General features: G+C 37.4%; 1 non-coding gene across 1 annotated transcript; it reads left to right on the top strand.

Moving 5' to 3' along the window:
- Positions 1 to 12,254: 12,254 nt before the first annotated feature.
- Positions 12,255 to 12,361, top strand: LOC141699565 (small nucleolar RNA R71). Its single transcript, XR_012566015.1, has one exon. It is a non-coding gene; the product is annotated as a small nucleolar RNA R71 (small nucleolar RNA).
- Positions 12,362 to 14,750: the final 2,389 nt, after the last annotated feature.

The following is a 14,750-nucleotide window of genomic DNA, read 5'->3' as shown; positions in this document are numbered from 1 at the left end:
GAGCTACTAGATCTTTTATCTTTGAAAGTATTCTTGATAAACTAAATTGTGTTGCGCACCCTTTGGAACCTAATTTGATTATAGAGGTAGCAAATCAAGAGAAAGTTATTGTTAATAAGATTTATCCTGGATGTGATGTAGTCATAGAAGGTCGGCACTTTTTTGCTGACTTAATTCCCTTTAACTTAGGAGAATTCGAGGTCATATTGGGAATGGATTGGTTGTCAAACCATGAGGCGCAAATAGAGTGTAAAAGTAAGAAGGTGAAGTTAAGAACCAAGGATGGTGAGGAAGTGATATTCAAAGGGAAAAGTTAGGAGAAGAAATTTCTAATGGCTATTGAGATGAGAAGATTATTACGTCAAGGATGCGAAGTTTATTTGGCTCATTTTAAAGATGTGGAAAAAGAATCCGTAAGGATTGAAGATATTCCAATAGTAAGAGATTTTCCTGATGTGTTTCCTGATGAATTGCCTGGACTACCTCCAGATAGAGAGATCGAATTTACGATTAATTTGGCTCCTAGAACGGAACCAGTATCAAAAGCTCCCTATCGTATGGTGCTAGTCGAGATTAAGGAATTGGCAGCGCAGTTGCAAGAATTGTTGGATAAGGATTAATTCGGCCGAGTGTATCCCTGTGGGGTGCACCGGTATTGTTTGTAAAGAAAAAGGATGGAAGTATGAGGTTGTGCATTGATTATCGCGAATTAAATAAGTTGACGATTAAAAATAAGTACCCTCTACCGCGAATCGATGATTTGTTTGATCAGTTAAAAGGAGCTTCGTGTTTCTCCAAGATTGATTTAAGATCTGGGTATCATCAATTAAAGATTAAAGTGGAAGATATACCCAAGACAGCGTTTCGAACTAGATATGGACACTACGAGTTTTTGGTAATGGTATTGGTTTGACGAACGCGCCAGCCGCATTTATGGATCTTATGAACAGAGTGTTCAAGCAATACCTAGTCAAGTTCGTTATAGTATTTATCGACGATATACTAATTTATTCCAAGACAGAAGAAGATCATAAGGAGCATTTGAGGATTTCCTTGGAAATTCTGAGAAAAGAAAGGTTGTACACTAAGTTTTCGAAGTGTGAATTTTGGCTAAAGGAAGTGCAATTTCTTGGTCACGTAGTTAATAAAGAGGAAATCAAAGTAGACCCAGCCAAGATAGAAGCTGTAAAGAATTGGGAAAGACCCAAGACTCCTATGGAAGTCAGAAGTTTTCTAGGATTAGCCGGATACTATAGAAGGTTTGTGCAAGATTTCTCTAAGATTGTTGTTCCATTAACGAAGTTGACAAGGAAGAACGAGAAGTTTGTGTGGACGGAAAAGTGCGAAGAAAGCTTTCAAGAGTTAAAGAAGAGGTTGGTAACCGCCCCACTGTTGGTGTTACCTGATGAAAAAGGAGAATTTTTAATATTCAGTGATGCTTCGTATAAAGCACTTGGATGTGTGTTAATGCAACACGGGAAGGTAATAGCATATGCGTCAAGGCAACTCAAGCCGCACGAGCAAAAGTATCCCATACATGATTTGGAATTGGCAGCAATTGTGTTTGCCCTTAAGATTTGGAGACATTATTTATACGGGGAAAAACGCGAGATTTATATAGATCAGAAGAGTATAAAGTATATTTTCACTCAAAAGGAGTTGAATATGAGACAAAGAAGATGGTTAGAATTGATCAAAGATTATGATTGTGCGATAAACAATCATCCTGGAAAGGCAAATGTGGTAGCAGACGCTCCAAGTCACAAAGAAAGATTGAACATGTTAACGTCGTCGGAGGAATTAATCAAGGATTTTGAAAAGATGGAAATAGAAATGCAGACTCCAGAATTTGGAGGTGAAGTAATATATGCGATGTCATTTCAACCCAAAATTTTGGAAAAGATTCGATGTTGTCAAGACCAAGTGATGAATCGCGAAATGGATAAGTTATCAGGAGAAGAAATCAAAGCTCAAAAGGATGAGAAAGGAATATATCGTGTTAATTCACGTATTTGGATCCCTAATGTTGTTGAGCGAAAGCACGAGATTTTACAAGAAGCGCATAACTCGAGATTTTCAATTCACCCTGGAAGTACGAAAATGTACCAGGATTTAAAACAGAGTTATTGGTGGCTAAACATGAAAAAGGAAATTTCAGAATGGATAAGTAAGTGTTATACGTGTCAAAAAGTAAAAGAGGAACATTAGAGGCCAAGTGGATTGCTTCACCCACTAGACATACCAGAATGGAAATGGGAACATATCGCGATGGATTTCATGGTAGGATTACCTAAGACCAAGTCTAATCATGATGCGATTTGGATAGTAATCGATCGATTGACGAAATCAGCACATTTCTTGCCGATAAATGAAAGGTTTTCGTTGGAAAACTTGGTCAAATTGTATTTGGATGAGATTATGATGCGTCACGGAGTTCCTGTATCTATCGTGTCTGATAGAGACCCAAGGTTTAACTTGAGATTTTGGAGAAAATTTCATGATCATTTGGGAACTAAGCTAAAAATGAGTACGGCATATCATCCGCAGAATGACGGACAAAGTGAAAGGATAATTCAGACAATTGAGGATATGTTGTGAACTTGTGCAATAAATTTCAAAGGAAATTGGGACGATCATTTGCCGTTAATTGAGTTTTTCTACAACAACAGTTATCACAGGAGTATTGGCATGCCGTCTTATGAAGCGTTGTATGGAAGAAAATGTAGATCCCCTACGTATTGGGATGAAGTTGGTGAGCGCAAATTAATTAGCCCTGAGCTAGTTCAACAAATGAAAGAAAAGGTGGAAATGATTCAAAAAAGATTAATTGCTGCTCAAGATCGATAAACAAAGTACGCAAATTGAGAACGAAAAGATGTGCAATTCGAACCTGGAGACAAAGTCTTGTTAAAGATATCTCCTTGGAAAGGTTTAACCAGATTCAGAAAGAAAGGGAAGTTGAGTCCTAGGTATATTGGACCATTTGAAGTACTGCGACGAGATGGGAAGGTGGGATATAAATTAGCGCTACCTCCGCAAATGTAACATCTACATAATGTATTTCATGTATCTCTTTTAAAGAAGTATAATGCTGATGCGAGCCATGTGATCAAATTGGAACCAGTGCAAATTCAACCAGACTTGTCTTATGTGGAACAACCAGTTCGAATCTTAGACCGAAAGGAGAGGACACTTAGAAATAAAGTTGTACCTCTAGTTAGAGTGTTGTGGAGAAATCCAATAGTGGAAAAATCAAATTGGGAATTAGAAAGTGAAATTCAAGAAAAGTATCCCCATCTATTTGCTTAGACTAGATTCTGGGGACAAAATCCTTTTAAGGAGGGTAGATTGTGACGACTGAGAATTTCGCGATGTAATTAAGTGAATAAAGTATGATTTATGTGATGTGATTATAAATTATGTGATTAAGTGTTGATTAATTGTTTTTATGGTATATAAGTATCTGGGAGCGTAGATAGAAGCATTCCAATTTAAAGAGTCAGCTTAGGAGTTAAGCTGTGTTGTCGGGCCGTCAGGTAGAACGGAACCCGTCCTAAAAAGGGGTTAAAGTATTTAAAATGTAAATTATGTGTTATTATGTGAAATGAAATGTTTGAGTAAAGTATTGCGTTCTAGTGACGTGACGGTCGATAATGATATTGTGAAGTGTAATTGAAATGCTGAGCGTCGGGCCGTCAGGTAGAACGTGACCCGGTACGTGTAAAGAGGAATAATATTAAAAAGGGAAAATTCTATGATCAGACATGAGTTGTGGTGTGTGAGTATGTGTGCTTGCTTGTTTTTATGCATGATTACGTGATCTGTTAATATTTTTACGAATTTAAGGGAATTATTTGATTCAAATAAGGTTTATTTAACCCTTGCACATTTTTATAAAATTATCTGAGTAAGGTAAGGGCATGGAATTTATTTTGTTATCTTCGAAATAGTACTAGAGACTTTCTAAAAATGATAGACGGATTTATTTTATGATCGTTGCATTTTAAAATGATTTTTATGTGTTAAAATGCTATTTTCAGCATAAACTTGTGAAAATCATATAAAATCAACCGTACGCTCAAAAGTTTATTATGAGTAATGGTTGGAAAGCTAATTTTGAGATCTACGTCTTAAAATTGTCATTCGCAATAATTTTCAACTTTATGAGAGAGATATATTTATTATTCAATCAATATTTTATGGGAGTAAAAAGAGAAAGGAAATCAAATCAAAAGGGGAATTAGTAGATTACTAAACTACCCCTGCCCCCTATAATATATATAACTCAATTCTTTCTCCCCCTTTCTTTTTCTTCTTCTCCCGTGAACACTCTTCTCTCTCCCTCTCTTTCTCTCTCTCTCTCTCTCTCTGTCTCTCTCTCTCTCTCTCTCTCTCTCTCTCTCTCTCTCTCTCTCTCTCTCTCTCTCTCTCTCTCTCGGCTTTCTTCTCTCTCTCGGTACATCCCTCTTTCCCTTTCCTATATCTCAACAATCCTTCATAAATCCTCTTGATAATCATATATATGTAGGTAGAAGTGTGTGCATGTGGTGTATACCCTTGCATGCGAGTGTATGCGTGTATATGGTTTCGAGATCGAGTTGATTATCGCATGTACACTTCCTAAAAACTGAAATGATGTGGCTTCCTTGATGTTTGTGCTTTGTATGTGTGTTATTTTGATTGTTCAGAGGTATTCTGAGGCTTCAAGGTGGAGACCCGAATTTGGGCATCACCGAGAAGTCACCGCCACCGGCTGTGAGCTCCGGTGAGCCGGTGGTAAACGGTGATGTAGTTTCTGAGTTCTATAAATCCGTAAAACCCATGTTTAGCTCTTGCATGCAATGGTTTCTTGAAAGTTCAAAAAAAAGGGTTTTGTGTTTCTTTTGGAATTTAAGGGTGTTAATTGATAAAATGGGTTTAGATGATTATGATAGAAAGATTTTAACTTGTTTAATTGTTTGGTTATATGAAAAATCGAAATTTGAGGGTTGCATGTTAAATTTTGTTTCGATTTTTATATAAATAAAAGGGAATTGGATTTTTGTGACTTAATCTTGCATAAATTAAGTTTGATTAGTAAGAAATGAGAGTGCATGTTAATTTAAAAGAGGAATTAGTGATGCATGTCAATGTTTGGTTCTTGAAATGTGATTTATGGTTATAACCGAATGAAAAATGAGTATAAAGGGAATGGTTTGATGCATGTATGTTTGATTGGAAATTCGACTAAGGTTTTGTGTTATTAGGTGATGTTTTGATGAGTAACTCGAAATTATGATTAAATAAGTGCTTGATTTAATTAAGAGATGAACTTGAATTGCATGTAAGCAAATATGTATGATTTGGTTCAAATTTTGAAAAGGATGTTAGTTTAAATGTTGGATTATGCTAGAACTAAAGTTGCATGGTATAATTTTTGAGAAATTTGATTGTATATATATGATTATGGTTCGAATTTTTATGATTACAAGAAAGGAGAATGATTCTTTAAAGGTTTTTGAATGAGATATAAGTTTATGGAACTAAAGTGAGTATTTGATTGATTTTGTGTGATAAGGCCGAATATGCCATAGAGATTAAAAGTCAAAAACATGGTTTTGATGATCGAAAGGATGATTGAGTGTGTATAAGTGAATATCTATGAAATTGTTTGCTTGATTGTAGTATGTGGTTCGAATTAGGGGATAAAAGAAAAGGGAACTAAGTTGTTTGATTTTAAAAGAGCTATAAGTGATAGTTATGGTCGTAAAGATTTAGTTGTGAATGAATCGTGTACTCGCATGAGTTATACTAGTTTGATTTAAAGAATAGTCGAGATTAAAGTGAGTATAAGTTGATTATTGAGTATATAAGGATATTAAGGCTATGAGAAAAGAATGTGTTATGTGCTATGTGCATGTGTGTACAAACTATACTCGTATAGTTCGAGTCAAGAGAATAATCGAGCTATCGTATTAAGTGAACATTCCGGGAACGAGAGTTGAGAAACTAATTAAGATTTTGGTTTTGATTGTAGATTCGGAGCGTGAGGGCATTCAGGCTAGGAAAGGGAAAGGTATACTAGGTGGCAGTAGTTCAACCTTCAGGAAAGCGAATTCAGGCAAGTAACTCTATTTACTTGTGTAAATGGTTATAGAGAGGATATTGTTCATGCCAAGTAGAGTATTGAACTGTTAAAGTAATGTATCCCTGTTATTAATACCCTGTTATTAATCTTGTGAACTTTTTATTGATAAGCTTATTGATCCAACCCTTTGGTAACCCTTTTTTTCTATTCTGATTATTTGTTATACCATGAACTGTTATAAACTCTATAAGTACCCTCACGAACCCCATGTAATGACGCTTCATTCCTTGTTTACCTTTTACTCTATTGATCCTTGAAACAGTTTTGATTTCCCTAACTTGAGTACCTTGTTATCATTTGATCAAGATCCCTAGAATTGAACTTTGCTTATCCTTGATTCATTTCCTTAACTTTGAAATCTTGAAATTGAACTTAAGAATGAGTTTCGACTTGAAAGAGTCCGAATGATTTCATATTCTTGGTAATGATAAAATGAATTTAGAAAACCTACTTTTTCCAACTCAAGGTTTTCCAAACGAATTCCTGATGGATTGGATAAGAGGCTAGTGGGACTAGTCCAGTCATAGTAAGAGGCTAGCGGGGCTAGTCTAGTTTAAGGCTGAAATTATGTCGTTGGTACCTTAAAGACCGGATGGAGGTCGGTACGGGCTGATCACCCGTATTATTATGAAATGGAAGATAAAGTGGTCCAATCAAGGGTTCCATAATTGTTTAAAAAGGAATTAAAACTTCCTAGTCAATAATTGAAAATGAAAAATGGTTTATATTGCTTTGAAAAGAGTTGATTGTGATATTGTGAAGCTTATAGGTCGTGAGCCCTGATTTTTGATTCTGTTGATCATATAAATGATTCCTTATAATGAAAAGATTGTCGCTTTCCATTCGAAAGATCATTTGTGAGCATGTTAATGATTTGTGATGAATGTCGGCTTTCACCCTGCCTTGAGCCTTGTTCCTTGAAAGCCCAAAATTTTCTTCATAACCCTTTTCGTAACCTAAAAGATAGAAATCTGCCACCTAGAATTGATAAAGTAGAATGCCCTGAGTTCAGTAAAGTATATTGTGAATTTTATTTCGTAGAACTGCTTTTTAGTTACTTGCTGAGTGTTATACTCATATGTTTTGTCTTAATCTAACCATGGCAGTTAAGCAAGAAGATGGCCTGGCTTAGGCGCACTGCTCGTAAGAGCGTACCTGGTGGTCCCTATCGTGTTGAGGGCTTCCGGTTTCCAGAGCAGGTAGTAAAGTTTTTGAGTGAGCAAGCGCTTAGCCCGAGAGTTGTAAGGATACAATGGGTTATCTGTCGGTTCCAAGCCGGGATCGACTATGTATATTTGGTTTTATTTTGGGGTTGTAAGCTATATTTTATGATTGGTAGTTGTAGTCGTGTCTCATACTTTATCCTGTTTAATCCTGTTAGTAGCTAATCGGGGTTTATGCTTATTTAATAAGTAAATTAAAGGTGTGTGGGTCCCGAGATTGAAGGCGTCACATTGTGTCTATTACAACACATAAAAAAAAGTTACTTAAAAGTAAGGGCGCGCCTTGTAAAGGAATAATGCACGTCTTAATTCATGTTTTATATCTAAGATCTAACATCCTTATTGAAGGATAAACATGATGGCATGCCCTAAGCTGTTGGCAAGCCCTAAAATAGATACCGTGATATATGCACTCTGAACCTAAATTAAGCATAAAAAATAATGACGATTGAAATTCCTAAGATCATGAATTTGAAATTCAAAACCCTATTATTTCATATCTAAATTGCAAAAATATAAATACACATAATATATAAACACAGATACATACACTATGTATTACAAGAACAATCAAGTGTAAAGATGATGAACAGGTTTTTCGCGCATGCACTAAAAATTACATCACCAAATCGTAAAAGAAGAAGGGTTTTTTGTACCTCTCTAGTTGCGTAAGAGTTTGACTGGGAAAGAGTCAAGAAATGTCGAAGAATCAACGAGCTTTAATGGAAATCTCCGGCGCTGTTTAGCAAGAAGGAAAGGGGAAAAGCAAAAGTAAAAAGTAAAATAATGAAAAGTTACTTGTATTTATAGCTAAAAAAGTGACAGTTGTCAAATCAAATCAATCACGTCAATCACGATCCCCGAGATATAAGGGACACGGTTTACAAAAAAACTGCTTGGAGTTCCAAGGATGCACCCTAATGATGGTGCACCTTCTTAAAAGTTACAGGAATTTGATAAGAATATATGATGGTAAAGAGACTATAAGTTTTCGGAAGATGCACCCTATTTATGGCGCTCCTTACAAGATAATGGTGAGAATATGCTGATTTATACAAATTTTAAACAAGGAAAATAATTTCCAACCTCGAGAAGCACATTAAGAGGCATCTCATCCCTCTTGGATATATTATCCACATGTTGACATCGATCACATTACAAAATGAATTAATGAGCATCTTTAAACAAAGTCGGCCAGAAGAATCCCGATTGAAGGACACGAGCTGTTTACTTCTCTCCACCATAGTGGCCTCCATAAACAGTTGAATGACAGTCTCGCAAGATCCCCCCCCCCCCCCCCCCCCCCGTTTCTCTATACGGAATACATCTCCTGATGATTTGGTCAGCTCCTTGTCTAAACAGATATGGTTCATCCCACATGTACCACTTCACCTCATGAAGAAACTTCTTCCTTTGAGCATACGACAAGTCGAGAGGCATGATATTACTCACAAGGTAGTTCACAATGTCTACAAACCATGGTTCTTCTACTTACACTCCAAATAACTGCTAATCGGGAAAAGACTCATTTATCAAAGACTTATCTTGTGAAGTAGCCATTGGGTCCTCTAAATGCGAAAGATGATCGGCGACTTGATTTTCAGTCCCTTTTCTGTCCTTGATCTCTACTTCAAACTCCTGAAGTAAAAGAACCCATCAAATCAATCTAGGCTTTGAGTCCTTCTTCGAGATGAGATATTGAATGGCAGCATGAATAGTGAAAACTGTCACCTTCATCCCAAGAAGATAATATCGAAATTTCTCAAAATCATAGACAATATCCAAAAGTTCCTTCTCAGTAGTGCTGTAGTTCAGTTGAGCACCATTAAGAGTCTTGCTAGCATAGTAGAGTACATGAAATATGTTGTTCTTTCTTTGCCTAAGAACTGCTCCAACTGTATAGTCACTTCCATCACACATCATTTCAAACGGTTTAGACCAATCAGGTGCAGTTATGACAGGTGCCGTAATTAAACTCTTCTTTAATGTCTCAAAAGCGGCAAGGCACTCGTCATCAAACTTGAAAGGAACATCTTTCTCTAGAAGATTGCACAAAGGCTTAGAAATTTTTGAGAAGTCCTTGATGAACCACGTATAGAAACCCGCATGACCAAGAAAATTGTGAATTCCCTTTATAAAAATTGGAGGAAGATTTTCAATAACCTCCACATTGTCTTTGTCCACCTCAAGACCCTAACTAGGAACCTTGTGACCCAGAATGATGCCTTGGCGCATCATAAAATGACATTTCTCCTAATTGAGAACCAAATTGGTCTGAACATACATTTTCAGCTTTAACCCAAGATTGTGCAAGAATTCATCATAAGAAATTCCAAAGACCGAGAAATCGTCCATAAACACTTCTACATTATTTCCAATCATATCAGAGAAGATAGCCATCCTGCATCTCTGAAAAGTGGCTGGTGCTCCACATAGTCCAAAAGAAATTCTTCGGAATGCAAAAGTACCAAAAGGACATGAGAATGTAGTCTTCTCCTGATCTTCTAGAGCGATACCAATCTGATTATATCCCGAATAGCCTTCCAGAAGACAGTAGTAATCATGCCCAACCAATCTATCAAGCATCTGATCAATGAAAGGAAGAGGGAAGTGATCCTTCCTTGTAACCTTGTTCAACTTCCTATAATCCATGCAAACTCTCCACCCCGTGACTGTTCGTGTAGGAATAAGCTCATTCTTCTCATTTTCTACCACAGTGATACCACATTTCTTTGGCACACACTGAACTGGTTTCACCCATGAACTGTCAGAAATAGGATAGATGATCCCTGCATCTAGCCATTTGAGGATTTCCTTCTTCACAACCTCTTTCATAATCGTATTTAGCCTTCTATGTTGCTCAAAAGTAGGCTTGCTTCCTTCCTTTAGCAGAATTTTGTGCATGCAATAAGAAGGGCTTATTCCCTTTATATCTGCTATAGTTTAACCAATTGCTGATTTGAATTCTATAAGAATTCTCAAAAGCTTCTCCTCATCACTACCTGAAAGGTCAGATGCAATAATAACAGGCAAAGTAGATGCATCACCTAAAAATGCATACCTCAAATGTTCAGGTAAAGGCTTAAGCTCAAGGGGAGGAGCTTCCTCAATGGATGGCTTCAAGCGCTTTGGAGAACTTTTCAGCTCCTCCAATCCAAGAGATTCAAAAGGCATATCCATTTTTCGCTTCCAGGGAGAAGCATTCAAATATTGCAAGTGCTCTTCACCTTCGTCATCTTCACTATCGGAATTCCCCAACAAGGCCTTTTCTAAGGCATCAGACCTTAGCAATCGATCAAGTTCAGAATTAACCACAAGATCGACCATCTCCACCTTAAAACACTCCTCATTTTTCATAGGGAATTTCATAGCATTGAATACATTAAAAGTTACATCCTGATCCAGCACTCGCATGGTAAGCTCACCTTTCTGCACATCTATCAAGGTTCGGCCAGTAGCCAAGAAAGGTCTTCCTAAGATTATGGGAATCTTCTTATCCTCCTCGAAATTGAGAATTACAAAATCAGCAGGAAATATGAGTTTATCCACCTTGACCAAGACATCCTCCACAATACCTCACGGATACGTAATAGAATGATCGGCCAACTGCAAAGTCAAATAAGTAGGTTTAGGATCAGGTAAGTCCAACTTCTTGAAGATTGACAGAGGCATCAGATTGATGCTAGCTCCCAAGTCATATAAATATTTGTCAAATGACACTTTTCCAATGGTGCAAGGAATAGTGAAGCTTCCAGGATCTTTAAGCTTCAGAGGCAACTTCTGTTGCAGCACAACACTGTATTCCTCTGTGAGAGAAACGGTCTCTAAGACATCAAGTTTCACCTTCCGCGAGAGAATACCTTTCATAAATGTTGCATAACTATGCATTTGTTCAAGAGCTTCAAAGGTATGTTGATGTGAAGTTTCTTGAACACCTTCAGAAACTTCTCAAACTGCTTATCCAGCTTTTTCTTCTGCAGCCTCTTAGGAAAGGGAGGTGGAGGATAGATTTGTTTCTCTCCTGTATTAACCTCAGGAGGAGTGTGTTCAACAGTAGTCTTCCTTGGTTCCACTTCTTCTTCTTCAGCCTCAACTTCAGATTCTGGTGTCTTAGCTTTTTTAGGATTTGCAACCTTACCAGACCTCAATGTAATTTCCTTAACATGCTCCCTAGCTTCCTTCTTGCCTGGCACTTCAGTATCACTTGGAAGCATGCCAGGTTGACGATTCAGTAATGTATTAGCAATCTGCCCAATCTGATTCTCCAAGGTCTTGATAGAAACAGCTTGGCTCTTGCATATGAGCCTCAACTCCTCCAATTCAGATTTTTCATTAGCTTGCAGTAACTGCTGAAGTTGAAGTTGTTGCCTAGGGGCATATTGCGGTTGTTAAAAACCAGGAGGGTTATACTGCTTTGTTGTGTATGGATGATAAGGTTGTTGCACCGCATTCTTATTTTTCATCTAGCTGAAGTTAGGATGATTGTGGTTATTGGGATGATAAGTGGATGGAGCTTGCTGCTGTGATCTCTGAAAGTTGCTCATAAATTGAGCTGATTCTTTAGAAATAGCACACTGCTCAGTTTCATATGCCCCCGCACAAAGTTCACAAACACTAGTGATTTGATTAACTCCATAATTAGCTAAAGAGTCCACTTTTATCGTCAAAGCTTGAAGTTGAGCAACTATAGCAGTAGTTGTATCCACTTCCAGAATTCCTGCTATCTTGCCTTACAAAATTCTTTGCGTAGGATCATGATATTCATTAGCTCCCATTAGCTCAATCAACTCATAAGCTTCATTATAGCTCTGGCCCATAAGGCTCCACCAGACGCTGCATCGAGCATAGGTCTAGACTGTGCGTCCAAACCATTGTAGAAACAGTTTATAATCATCCAATCAGGCATGCCATGGTGTGGGCACTTCCTTAGCATCTCCTTATATCGATCCCAAGGCTCACACAGAGATTCTCCAGTTTGCCGTGCAGACTAAGTAAGGGCATTCCTGATTGCAACAGTCTTCGCCATAGGAAAGAATTTAGTGAGAAACTTTTGAGCAAGATCCTCTTATTTGGTGATAGATCCTGGTGGTAGAGAATGTAATCAACACTTTGCTTTATCCCTTAGAGAGAATGGGAAGAGTTGCAGCTTGATAGCATCTTCAGTCACACCATTGAACTTGAAAGTTTCGCAGATCTCGATGAAATCCCTGATGTGCATGTTGGGGTCTTCTGTAGGAGAACCCCCAAACTGAACTGAGTTATGTATCATCTGAATTGTGCTCAACTTGATCTCAAAAGTGTTAGCCGAGATGGCTGGTCTAATGATGCTCGACTGAATATCATTGATCTTAGGCCGAGAATAGTCCATCAAAGCCTTAGGAATTTCTGCTTGATCTCCCATCACTACTAAACCTGGTTCCTCGACTTTCTCTTCTTCTTCTTCTACTTTCTCTTCATCCTCAAAAACTTCCCTTCGAATCATTACAGCTTCTTCCTCGGCTTGATCTAGAGTTCTCTTACGAGCTCGCAAACGCGTATGCATACACGCTCGCTAGAGTACCTAAAACACAACAAGGAAAAGAGTAGGTAAGTAACAATATCCGAGTCAATGAACTTTAACGATCACTGATGACAAACACATAAACTAAAAGTTAACATCGAGTCCCTGGCAGTGGCGCCAAAAACTTGTTAGTCGCTAAACACAAGCTAATTTACGCAAGTATACGTGATCGCAAGTAATATAGAATTATTTCTAGTTCATTCCCACAGAGACTGGTTTAGGTTAACTTTATGATTTATGCATTTATGCAACAATGATATGGCTATTATTCAATACAAAGATGAATAACAAATTGGGTTTTGATTATACTACGATTAACTATTGAAAATTATACTAGAGGACATTAACTAAGAGATTAAAGAGAGTTTAATGATATATGACACAAACATGGGATTCTAACTTCATTAAATGCTTCATTCAATAGCCTTATTATTCTTAACCTTAGCATGTAATGGTGATGACACTAATCAGATAACACAAAACTGCTAAACGCCAACTTTCGTTGCACGAATAACATACTACCAGACATCCACAAAAGAGATAGAAGATGAATAGACACAAATTATATTGAGACCCTATATGTCTATAGAATTTGACAACATAACGGTTTAATGCACAAGTTATCTATCGTGATTATATAGGACAAGTAAGATGGTTAAAATTACATACGAATCATGCATATCAATAACACATGAACCTATGCTAGCATGGCAAGTTCTAAATCCTTAAATTCACTTTCACTTCATTAAAGATTAACACGCTATCTTATAAGTTCGTGACGCTCATAAGACGAATAAGCACAACCAATACTAGGTTATCATACAATCACCACACACTAAGGCATCGAAACAAATTAACTAAAGAAATCCATAAATAAATCCGTTAGAACCCCATGATAACGATTAGCCCATAATCGGACTCATCATCAACGTGGGTTCCGATGAAAGTATGGTATAATAAATGTTGTATTTATACTTAATAAAACTAAGTACGAAACAAAAGTAAAGTGTCAAGAATAAGAAAACTAGCATCCAATGTTACAACTTAGAACAAAGAATCACAAGTATAAAACTAGATCTTCTTCGCCTTCATCGGATTGTGCTATACGGTCTTCTTATGCCTTCTCCTTAGCTCTGGTACATCTACTTATAAAAAATGACCTTTATTTATGTATATATAATAGCCCATGCATAGTAGAAGTCCATTCAATCAAAAGTCCACAAGAATCAGGTTTCTGAATTCATGACCTGGCATGGCCGCGCGCTTGACCAGCGCGGGCGCTCTGTGTTTCTGCTTCTCGGGCGTGGCCGCACGCTATGATAGCGCGGGTGCGCCGGTCTTTTGGAAAAAACTTTTTTTCTTCTTTTTTTGCTGCAATGAGTTAGTTTTCACGAGCCTTTATTCCATAGACACCATCCTAACAACATATTAGCATCAAATCAATACTAATTCACTTGAATTCCGGATTAATGCTTGAAATGCAAAAATACTAGAAAACACATTAAAACACCAATAACTTGAGTACAAAAACACCAATTCAAAGCTTAATGGAGCGTTATAAAGTGTCATAAATACCACTCAACACTCTTCCCATTCTTCTGTACCTATTTTTCTCTTATAATCTCTCTATTTTTGCATCAAGGGCTCCCCTTGGCTTTCCACCCTCACCTTCACCTACTAAGGTGGGACTCCACTCACTCACTTTTGCCCAGCTGGAAGTAATAGCTTGCATGTTTTCACTCTTTCCTCTCCTTTTGCCTGAGAGCAACTCATCCTCTCACTCTGTTCACTCCCTTCCCTCAATCCTAAGAGTGATTGTATAACTACTAGATCATCTGCA

The sequence above is a fragment of the Apium graveolens genome, chromosome 11 (assembly GCF_009905375.1).
Source record: "Apium graveolens cultivar Ventura chromosome 11, ASM990537v1, whole genome shotgun sequence".
NCBI lineage: Eukaryota > Viridiplantae > Streptophyta > Magnoliopsida > Apiales > Apiaceae > Apium > Apium graveolens.
Note: the sequence above shows the minus strand (reverse complement) of the source record. Positions and strands in the feature narration are given on the sequence as shown.